This window comes from Aythya ferina (assembly GCF_964211825.1).
Source record: "Aythya ferina genome assembly, chromosome: 1".
Classification (NCBI taxonomy): domain Eukaryota; kingdom Metazoa; phylum Chordata; class Aves; order Anseriformes; family Anatidae; genus Aythya; species Aythya ferina.
This window is the reverse complement of record NC_140296.1, coordinates 105587514-105599962: the sequence shown is the minus strand read 5'-3', so window position 1 is coordinate 105599962 and position 12449 is coordinate 105587514. Positions and strand designations below refer to the sequence as shown.

General features: G+C 39.2%; 1 long non-coding RNA gene across 1 annotated transcript; it reads right to left on the bottom strand.

Annotated features, from left to right (window-relative positions):
• Positions 1 to 547: 547 nt before the first annotated feature.
• Positions 548 to 11270, bottom strand: LOC311429916. Its single transcript, XR_014688471.1, has 5 exons — positions 11152 to 11270; positions 10834 to 11049; positions 8436 to 8577; positions 5480 to 5538; positions 548 to 1445 (listed from the first exon to the last, which is right to left on the bottom strand). It is a non-coding gene; the product is annotated as an uncharacterized lncRNA (long non-coding RNA).
• Positions 11271 to 12449: the final 1179 nt, after the last annotated feature.

Here is a 12449-nt window from a genome sequence, read left to right as displayed (position 1 = left end):
TGCTTTGCCTTCAGAACTATTAGGCTATTCAGGTACCAATTCAGATGCTATTTAAATGACAATTGAGTTCACAGGATATGGCTTCCAAGTCTTTTAATTTGATTAGGAATCAATCCTCTGTAATTACATTTACAAATAATTCCTATTTTCCAGCTGGAAATAGAGATAAGGTTATGTGTATATATATTTTGCTCCAAGATTAAGAAAAACGTATAATAATTGTGTATCTGATAAAGTGAACAAAAAAAGAGATGACAACTTTTAAAGAATTTGAAAGCAGGTCTGATTCTGGTAATAATCCCTATATAAAAGCATTAATCACATTAACAAAAAATGATGTATTAAGACTAAAGTGAGTCAAGCTATATATATGCATATCAGGGTAAGAGAGAAGTTTTATAATTTAGGGAATACATAAGTGATTACCTAGGTTGAAAATAAAATCATTAAAAAGCTCTAAATTCACAGCAGATATCACATAACTAAGACAATCTTTTGTGTTATTTAACAATAAAGATATACACGTGCTTGGTTTAAAGTCATTGTTGAGATCATAGATCCATAGAGATAGTAAATAATATGCTAAAACTAAGACATTGAAATCAATTTTATTTTAAAATCTTTATTTCTATACTATTTAAAAGACAGTCATTTGAAAAATTATAAGAAACATTAAAGTATTATAGGTACATTCAAATTCTCTTATCATACACACTTCCAAATGTGATATTAAATAGCTCCACGGAGGAGCAGTTTAAAGGATGACAGATACAAACACATTAAAGTTTAACCACCTGCAAAAGTTAAGTCAACTGTCACTGCTTTTTCCAGCTGTTTGGTGGAAATTGTGGGAACAGCTACGGTGTCACACAAAGAACAGCTGTGGTGTGTGTAGCAGAAGAAAAACTGGGACAAGGAGGGGCTACAACTGGATGTATCACAAAAACGTTCTCTCTGAGGCTTTGTCTTCCCATAACCTAAAACAATGATTCTTTAAAAGGATAATAAAAAATAATAGATCTATATAAGACTTATATTTCTCCTGCTTTTGTGCACTCTGAAATATAAACAGATTAAAAACTTAAAGATAGATATAAACGGACTGGAGAGATAGGAAGGCACTTTTGATGAACAAACTTGTTGAAATTACTCCTCAAATTACTGGTAGAAGGTTTGCATGCATCATGCACAACCACCTGCTATAGCCTGAAACAGAGATGATGCCCAGTGCACACCCGATGCTGTGGTGGGTATCCTTTTCCATGGCTGAAAAAGTACAAAGGCAAGTCATCCACATACAAAGCCTTGCTACTGTTGCAGTACTTTGCTCAAATGCAGCATGAACATAGCACCAAAAGAAGAAAGCAGCTATGGTCACAACTTTCTGACTCCAGTGATGTAAGAGGAAATGGCACACTCCTTGGCTATTTCCGTCCACGTGGCAGCTATGTAAGAAAAATCAGAATAAATAGAAATTAACATTTGTACAACCTACGCAAATATGCTTTTTTTTTTTTTCAACAGTTCAACCATACAGCCTATTCAGCAAAACACTCACTTCCTAAACCTTGTTGAAATGAACAGGACTTAAGTATATATGCCTGAAATTATGTATTTGTTGTTTAATATTTATCTAGGTGCTGCTAAGTATTGGATTTTGCCTAATACCTTAGCATATAATATGCACGTGACACTGAATTCATCTCGAGTTCTCTAATAATTAATCATCTAGTTCCAGTTATTTCATTTATATGACAACTGTGGGATCTCTCCAGATATGTACTCCAGCCATTTCCAGAGGCAGTCAGAATAAGGTCCAGGAACAAGTAAATACCCCTCTGAAGTCTGGACAGCAAAAATACAAGGCACTCTTAATACCCCAGCACATCCCAGAGCATCTGCCCATCAAATTAGATTTGGGTGTAGACACCTATTGTAGAGACATGGCTCTGTTTCTCTCCATTGGTGACAGATAATGGCTTCAATCATGATGGCTATGTAAGATGCATCTCGTTCACTGTGTGGAAGAACAGATTTTTGGTGCTGGTTAAAGGAACAAAAGATTTGGAAAACATATGGCTATATTTTAAAATTGGAAACTACATCATATTAAACTGCAATTTCTCTGTATTTTTTGCCATTTAGCTGAAGAGACATAGGATCCCAGTTTGGACTGTTTTTGTTTTGCTAAACCAGCCCTGATACTCTGCAAAACCAGCAATTGAGACAGACAACCACATATATCAACCACATATATACCTGTATCTATAACATTCCTTATTTAACATATAAAGACATATACAGAGAGATTTGCGTTTCCATCATTTTGCTATATAGTAGAGATGTATTTGCTTTCAGATTCTGCTCTATTCAGTAAAGCAACAAAAGCAAAAATTAGTTCATCAAGTCAGTCACTGAACGAAAGTGCGAGCTTATGATTTCATTCTCTTTTCTCTAGGTGGTTTCCACACACTGAGATGGTTTTGCATGTTCTTTGGCCTCCTAAAATGGCTTCAATATAACCTGACACATACAATTTCGGTCTAACAATAAAGGAAATCAAAACCCATAATGTAGAATCATTCAGAGCTGCTGAGATTTAAAAATCCCATGTCCTTTACGGAACTTTCAAAATAAATGAAATGTTTTATTAATTCTAACAGCTTAATGTACAGAACTAATAGAGGTGTAGTCCATCCATCATAAAAGTCTTTGTCTTCTTCCAAAATACATTAATTTCTTTATACAGACAGATTGCATGGCTATGTTTGTATGACACCTTTTTTCCACTCAGATCAACTGCAAGACCTCTGAACTAAAGAAAATCGTATTTCTAAATTGAACACTAATTTTATCTAATCTGCTTTTTGAAGAGCAGCTCTTATAAATAAATAATAAAAATTAAAAAAAAAAAAAAGCCAAAGCACCATACAAAAGGTAGGGAGAAGAGGGAGTGTAGTTGATGAAATGCAAATGAGGCTTTTCTCAGACAGCTGGCTGCTTTGGGATGACATGTGTGATGAATGGCTCTTAAAACATGAGCAGGCATCAAGCTCCAATTCAGTGTCAGACCGGCAAAAACAGCAGCATTACTGGATGCTTCCTTTAATTAATGCAACACTTCTGCATTAGTCCGTACACTGCCGATAAATGGGAAAGAACTGATATCAGTGGTAATACCAGAAATCTTTCAACCTTGAAGCTGGGATGCATTAGCCAAAAGCTGCAGTATCGTAAAAGGTTTAATTGTATTTGTAATGTACCAGTGCACCATGACAAAAATGGGAGATAGTGTAGGCAGGACAGAGTAAGCCAGTGATAAATGAGTGTGAGTGAGTGATTATAAAGCAAGGAGGAGTGTGAAAACAGACAATAAGCCGTGAAGGGGGTAGGGATGGAGGTTATGATAGCAACAGCTACTCTAATGTGAAAAGTAGGTAATGAGAGAAACCTGGTTATAGTTTTGAATAGGGCTGCAAACACAAATCAGTTTAGCATAAATCTTTCCTCCTAAGTAGTTTTCATTGACGAAAGTGAGATTTACCACCGCAGCTACTCCTAGGAGGACTTCACGGGGAAGGCTTTGCTAGCTAGTTATCTACTACAAGGCATTATAAATCACTAAATCAAACACACAGCACAAGTTTTTCTATTAATTGCATACCAAAGTAATAGGATCCAGCACAATGTTCATCCATTGTGCTAAAAATTATGTTTTGTGCCACAACATGCCATAAAACTCCCATGCAGTTTTTATGCTGTTGCACAGTCACCAAATACCAGTACATAACAGCAGTAACAGCTTTCTTGAGATTATTTAAAAATAAAAACTAGTCTTCCACTGAACGTGTAACAGACTTTAATGCTGAAAGGCCAAAAAAGTATTCATGCTTTGTGAAGAATCCATCTTCCTAACATGGGCTAATGTACATAATTAAGATTAACAAGTTCTGGTGAGATTCTTGAAAATGGCCTATGCTCAGTGTTTCTGAGAAAGGTGAAGTATTCCTGTAATGTACTTAAAGTGATTTGCTGTTTTCTGACGACACCTTTATTCATCTGGTGGCCTTTTGAAACCACTCCAATTGTTCTCTCCCTTTATCTTGCACACAAGAGAAGTACTTACGGTGTGCACCAAGTATTTAATGTGTAGTTTCAAATTTGTTTTTATTTTCTTCTTTTAATTAAACCTTGCTCTATGAAGCCAAAAAGAATCTATTACTTTTAAGATGAACACCAAGATTACTTTTAAGATGAACACCAAGATTCTGTGGATGTGGTCTACCTTGACTTCAGCAAGGCTTTTGACACCGTCTCCCACAGCATTCTCCTCAAGAAACTGGCTGCTCTTGGCTTGGACTGGCGCACGCTTCGTTGGGTTAGAAACTGGCTGGATAGCCGGGCCCAAAGAGTCGTGGTAAATGGAGTCAAGTCCAGCTGGAGGCCAGTCACTAGTGGCGTCCCCCAGGGCTCGGTGCTGGGGCCGGTCCTCTTTAATATCTTCATCGATGATCTGGACGAGGGCATCGAGTGCACCCTCAGTAAGTTCGCAGATGACACCAAGTTAGGTGCGTGTGTCGATCTGCTTGAGGGTAGGAAAGCTCTGCAGGAGGATCTGGATAGGCTGGACCGATGGGCTGAGGTCAACTGCATGAAGTTTAACAAGGCCAAGTGCCGGGTCCTGCACCTGGGGCGCAATAACCCCAAGCAGAGCTACAGGCTGGGAGAGGAATGGTTGGAAAGCTGCCAGGCAGAGAAGGACCTGGGAGTGATGGTGGACAGTCGGCTGAATATGAGCCAGCAGTGTGCTCAGGTGGCCAAGAAGGCCAACGGCATCCTGGCTTGTATTAGGAACAGCGTGACCAGCAGGGCTAGGGAGGTGATCGTCCCCCTGTACTCAGCTCTGGTGAGGCCGCACCTCGAGTACTGTGTTCAGTTTTGGGCCCCTCGCTACAAGAAGGACATCGAGGTGCTTGAGCGGGTGCAGAGAAGGGCGATGAAGCTGGTGAGGGGCCTGGAGAACAAGTCCTACGAGGAGCGGCTGAGGGAGCTGGGCTTGTTCAGCCTGGAGAAGAGGAGGCTCAGGGGTGACCTTATCGCTCTTTTTAGGTACCTCAAGGGAGGCTGTAGCGAGGTGGGGGTTGGCCTGTTCTCCCACGTGCCTGGTGACAGGACGAGGGGGAATGGGCTTAAGTTGAGCCAGGGGAGTTTTAGGTTAGATGTTAGGAAGAACTTCTTTACAGAAAGGGTTGTGAGGCATTGGAACAGGCTGCCCAGGGAAGTGGTGGAGTCACCATCCCTGGAAGTCTTCAAAAGACGCTTAGATGTAGAGCTTAGGGATATGGTTTAGTGGAGGGCTGTTAGCGTTAGGTTGGAGGTTGGACTCGATGACCTTGAGGTCTCTTCCAACCTAGAAAATTCTGTGATTCTGTGATTCTGTGATTCTGTGATTAATTTTTGTCTATGCTTATTTTCATACCTGGGGAGAAATTGAAGGAGACATTAGAGGACTGGAGAAACTTTCTGAAACATATAAGACTGTAGAAAAAAATATAAATTTAGTTAATTCTTTTTACTATATTTTACAGTATTTTCCTCATTAAAATATAACAGTATTAATATTATTATGTACAGATATGATTTCATACTAAGAGAAATAAATGGCTGAAGAGAAGGAGAGCTGGATGATTTCATGGCACAAGAGGAGAGAAGGGTAGTAACAGGTTAGTGGTTTTGTTTCTTGCTTGATATGAGACTTCTGTTAAACCTTTTAAATCTGGTTTTAAATACTGCATCTTTTTAGGTAAAACCACACTACTGTGGTTGTAAAATGCGTATGTAGCTCCCTAAAGTACATTGGAAGCAAGCTTGGTATTGATTAGCAGAGCAGCTGAACAGGGAAGAGGGCCAAATGGGTTTGGATGAAATTTTTTATATTTTTTTTCTTGGTAAGAAAAATACAATCAAGTTAAAACAAAACAAAATCAACAACAACCAACAACTACAACCAGAAAAAAAATAAATAAATAAATAAAAAAAAAACAGAACCCACAGTTCTCATCAGTTACCAAATTTGACAGAGATGCTCCTAGATATCTAGACATATTTTCAGACTGATAACTTGGTACAGAGCCAATGACACTGGTGCTAATATTTACCATGTGTGTTTGTCTTTATTTCTAAGGCCTAGTAGCTATCTCAACAAGCTTAGAAGATTTGATGCAAAGTGTCCTATCACATCAGGAGCTTTCCGAATAGGGTAGGCAAGGGATACTTGCCTTCATAATTTCACAAGAGAAAAATGTTTACAGTAGACATGAAACAGGGAAAATATAAAGGCTGTCATTACCGAGCTTGTCACAAAGTTAGCAGTCAGTACTTATTGTACTTCACATCTATTCAGATGGCCAGTTTTCATTCTGAACTCTCCCTGTTCCTGTAATACAGTTTAGCTCCTATATTATCTACAAAGTACTTTAGCAGAGGATAAAGAGACTATGATCCAAGCATTCTCTTCAGCTGAAGGTAGGAAGACCATTTGTCGCCCGTTTCCCTCCCTCCCTCATTTGATGTACAGGACAAAGCATTCATTTCCACTAAATGAGAGATGCCATCAGACGTGAAGGTTTCATGCTCAACCAGGAACAGATAATGATATGCTTACTCATGCTTACTACATTACGAAGTTTTAATAGGACTACATGAGGATCAGGTGCTAATCATTGGAACGGCATCAGATTGCAGTCCATAATTTGGCTCAGTCCTTCTGCACAGCAGTTATTCAGTGCTGATGGCTGAATTCTATCCATCCCTGAAAATACAGGAAGGCAATGAAAGAATAGTAAGGAAATATAAAAGGTCCCTAACTATATGGTTACACGACCAGAGGAAAGCCACCATGTAATTGTCCCTGCACTTAGTGATGGCAGGGGCACTGGCTGTGCAGATAGTCCTTAACAATCCCCTATTGTGCTCACCTCTCATGAGATTTTATTTGGAGCGTTTTCCACTAATAGATGCTAGTCATGAACAAACAGCTATAAATCACTTTGGCCAAGTTAGCCCAAAGACGTGTGCCAAATTCTAGTGTCAGTCTAACACACATTTCCTAATAAGCAGAAACGCTTTTTAGCAGAAAACAAACAACCAGGAACACGGGTTATGTTGAAATTGTCAAACCACAAGGATAGACGCAGATGGCTCTGGATTTCATGGTAAACTCCAGAGCTCCAGAAATCTGCTGCAGTGAGCCTGGCCCCGAGGATATGCCCTCATTTGCACAGGAAAACAGGCGAATGACCATGATCAAGTACAAAAACTCTGACAAAAGAGGAATATCCTACACATGAAATGTTTACAGCAAAGATGTTGATATAACATCTACATGCAGAACCAAGGAATTTATAACATATGCTTTACATGATATCTATTTTAGGACTGTGCTTTCATCATTGACCAATATTTCTAGTTACCTGAACTCTCGTGGTAAGAGGTAAAGCAGGAATGTAGAATCTGATTTGTGTGGGCTGAAATTGTTCAGAGCAGGAGTAGTTTTGAAAAAAATGTTTTTAAGATGATTATAATTGCAGAAGCTTGAAAATACAAACTGTCCAATTTTTGAAAAACTGTAAACCAGATGCCCAGTCAAAGAGCTGATCCTGTTTTCCTTACATCACAGACTAGCACAAGATAAAAAAGCAAAGGAGTATGGTACTTTTTAGTTCACAGCAGATTATTTTAATTTATTTATATATTTATGTTTCAGACACAGCAGACTTTGGAACCATTATAAATGAAGCCTGCATTTGGGTGTGATGACACAGCAAGCTGTGTTTTGTTTCATTTGGAGATTCATTATGAAATTTTTTAACAGGTTAATGGCACACTAGAAACCTTTTCAGCAAAAAAGGAGGTAAAGAGAAGTATAACTGACTACCTAACACTACTTTAAGCAGGAATATAGCATTTGATAAATCCTTTGGAGCAGATGGTCTTCTAGCTGATTTAAGAGATATGAGGTCCATGGGAGTAATTGCTCCTGGAATATGAACAACTAATTCCCATTCTTCACATGTTCGAAATTCTGGTTTCTCTGGAATGCTGCTAATTGTTTTACTTTGGCTCCATTCTCGAGAGGAACCTAAATAATTTTATTTCAACACCAAATTTGTTCATAATCACTGGAACAACTGAATTTTGTTCGGAAAACTACAGAAACTACATTTGCTATGTCCTATTTATTGACCATTTTACGTGCTTGAGTAATTACACCAGAATTATTTTGAAGAAAATACACTACGGTTGAATTACTTATGCAATGCACAGATGATTTCATGCTACCCCCAAATTACCAGATGAAATTAGTCAGAACAGATATGAGGTGTGTACTATGAAAGATGATGTGAGTCAGAGGACCAAAAGGGAAACCAACAAACCTGGCCTATGGCGAGTCAATTCTCTTCTTTATAGCTATTTTTATTTGGATCATAAGCTCTTTTTGGACAAGGTCTATCTTGTGCCATGTGTTCACATGGTGCTTTCCACAGTGCTGTCCTTAAATCAGATTGCTGGATGCTACTGAAATACAAATAAGAAAGAAACACCACACATCACAGTTTATCATCATTTTCTCTTTCTGCATGGCTGGAAAATGTCCTATATTAAGAACTGGCCATAAACCTTCCCACACATTATTTTGTGAAAGGACAGCACACGCGTGTGCACGCACACACACACACACACCAAAACCCCAACAAAATAAAAAAAAAATCACTTTTTACTACAGGAATAATCAAGTTTTAAAAGAAATGGAAATCAAGATTCAAATATGTTTCTTTTGTTTTGAGCAGTTATCGTAATTCTTCCTGAGCAAAGAAGAGGCATGAACCAACAGACAATCAAGTATTACAGAGATGGCATACTTGGTTTACTTAACAAAATACTTTTAGTGTTCTCAGAGAATTCTTATTTTTCAAGATTTCTGTTGTTATTTTTCTTTTACAAGCTTATTTTGACAAGACAGTACCTGACTGGCAGCACTTGCAAAAAATAAATAATTATAAATCATCCTTAACATGATAGTTTCACACCTTGCTTGGCATAAAAACCACTATGTTATCATAATTCTATTCCATTCATTTTAAGACTAATCCATCTGCATTGTACATCACTGTATTATATGCATCATTACACTGTAACAGCAAAAAGGAAAATGAAGGTATGATAAGACCTAAACATCTTCATAACAATTTCAAGTTTAAGGATATGCAAGATGCAATTGTCAATTACATCACACATTCACATTCTGTTTAAATAATGGTTCACATTATGAAGAGAACAAACACTGATTGCCCCTGCTTTCTGTTTTGTTTGTTTTGTTTTGTTTTTGTTTACTCCTTTCACCTCAGGTTTTGGCTAAGTTCCTGTTCCAGTAATAGTTAGAAGTAATTTTAAGAATTACTCCATCTTTTTCTCTCCATGTTTGGTTTGTGTCCCAAAATTTCAGAGTCAAATAAATGCAAAAATTCTGAAGAGGAAAACAGTTATTCAGTTTAGATGATCTACCAGTGCACAGTGATTTGTCTAAACTAAATAATCAAAAAAGGGCTGATAGCACTTTAAATAAATTCAAGGATTTTCAGAATTTTAGCAAATGCCTTTGCAATACTGAATTCTTTGACATAATACATTTTTCATCAATTAAGAGAGAAGCACTACTCTAAAAAGAAATTCTGTTTCTTTTGATTCCTTATCCAAATAGTTAATTGTTATGGAAAAGTCTGGCCTTTGATTATCGAGAAGATCTGACTCAGACTGAGAAATACTGGTGAAGAAGCTTACTCATTCTTGGAGTAATATCCAATGGCTCCAGAACATTTGGCAGCCTTCCTTCTGTTTCCATTTGCTCAGGGGTGAAGCTGTTATGGTTGCAGTAGATACATTGCTGGGGTACACCTACATTAATTAACTCCTCAGATCATTTATTTTGACCATCTAGTAAGATAGATGGATACTATTCATCACCTTACTGGCATCATTTACTGTTGACCACATCAGAGAAAATCAAACACATATAGACAAATAATATATTAAAACAAACAAACAAACAAACAAACAAAACCAGGTTCATCTGACCTGAAAAAAAAAAGCCAAAAACTTGGGTCAAATCCATCAAAAAGATTTCTTCTAGCTTCTCCCTTTACTCCCCCCCAAAAAAAAAAATTTGCTTCTAAAAAGCAGAAGGTCTGGGACTCACCTTTTGCTAGCACTGTGCTTAGGGCAATCACTGAGAAAATGTGAGAGATGAAGAAGTTAATTTCACTCTTCTACGTGGACCTGTATCTGCTGAACCTGGCAAGACTAAGCCACCAGGCTTCAGGGTCTCTCACTATATCCCGTTACAGCTGTCCTATATGGTGTGCGGTAATAACATATTTATTGGAACCAGGAGGAATGAAATCACTCTCTCAGCTACAGTGAGTGACCCCAATGATGGAGGAACTTAAAAGTTAGTGCCTCAAGCCTGTGATCTATGAATTTGGGTCCCCCACTTCTTCACTACCTCAGCTCCAGGCTACACAAGCTTCCTCCAGCTTCATCACAGCACCTATATCTATCTCTTTATTTTCACTGGTTAGCACCACTTAAAGATTCCCCAAATAGGACCAAAATATTTGCTTTGAATCAAAAGCAAAGGTTTGATTGATCTAGAAGATGTTAAGGAAGAGAACTGGAAAAGAAAAAAAAAAAAAAAAAAGAAAAGTATTTCTCTTCAAAATGTTAAAAGTCAGGAGACAAAAGTTAGCACATCATTGGTACTCTACTGTCACTTACCAACTTGTTCCAGTGAACAAGAGAGCAAGCAGCCCAGTTGCAGACGTGCTGGTTTCAGCTTGATGGACAGCTGGACTCTACCACAACTGCTCTCTCATGATGGAGCAGGGCTCAAAGGCCAAGATAGGACAGGGAGATTGCTCACCAATTACCATCACAGGCAAGACAGGCTCAACTTATGGATATTAATATAATTTGTTGCTTACTGGTAACAGACTAGAGCAGTGAGAAAATAAAGCAAATTAAAAACACCTCCTCCCCTCGGCCCCCTACACCCTCTTCTAACTCCTCCCCCCCAAGCAGCACAGGGGAACATACAATGGCGCCTGTGGTCAGTCCCTGTCACTTCATCTCTGCTGCTCCTTCACCGTCACTCTGCCCCTTCTCCACACGGGGACCCTCCCACGGGATGCCGTCCTTCCTGAACTGAGCCTGTGGGGGCTGCCCACAGGCAGCAGCTCTTCAAGAACTGCTCCCACATGGCTCCATACCACGGGGTCCATCCCTCAGGAACAAACTGCTCCAGCACGGGTCCCCCACAGGCAGCAGTTCCCCCCAGACTCCCTGCTCCTGCGGGGGTTCTCCATGGGCCGCAGCCTCCTCCAGGCCACATCCACCTGCTCCACCGGGAGCTCCTCCACGGGCTGCAGCGTGGAGATCTGCTCCATGTGGGACCCATGGGCTGCAGGGGGACAGCCTGCTCTACCAGTGGCCTCTCCACAGCTCCACAGGCTTCAGGGGAACTGCTGCTGCCTGCCTGGAGCACCTCCTACTCTCATTCTGCACTAATGTTGGGGTCTGCAGGGCTGGTTCTCACTCCTTTATCACCCAGCTGCTGTTGGGCAGCAGTTAATTTTCCCCTTCCTTAAATCTGCTCGCCCAGAGGCTAGCCAGCCATGCTTCCTGGCTCTGGCCAGTGGCAGGTCCCTTTTGGAGCCAGCCCTGATCAGATATGGGGGCTCTGCTCACAGAGACCACCCCTGCAGCCCCCTGCTTCCAAAACCTTGCCATATAAACCCAGCACAGCAGAACAACACTGACAGCACTTCCCTTACACCCTTATTCCCTTGAACAGTCAGATAGATTGGATTCTGACTCAAACTAATTTGTTCCCTGGTAATGAGCTGTGATACCATCACCTAAATATAGAAATAAGTATTCAGTGAAGATTTTAATAAATGCAGGAACGGAAGAGAATGTCTCTTACCTAGCTGTAGTCCTTTTGAAAAACTAGAGATCTATAATGGAAGTTGTTTCTTCTAATGCAAGATAATATTAATAGCTTTCAATCAAATTAACTGCCTCATGCTGAATATCCCCTAACTCAGATCCTGTGCTCTATTTTTTTTCCTTCAGTAGGACATCTGGTGTGTCTAAGGATTCTGTTCCTTAAATAAGGCTAAGAAATCCTATTTAGGTTGTCACAGCTAAAAATTAGTAATTTCTCAGACATTTTTCATGAGGACTTCAGTTATTTTGATAATGTCTACAAATAAAAATCTACAAGTGATGTCATGTTGGAAGATCATAACAGATTCTGCCAGTCATTTCCAAAATGTATAGAAATTGTTCCCTGTGTTCTAAAAATAAATAAATATTCACTGCTTTTCTGTTCT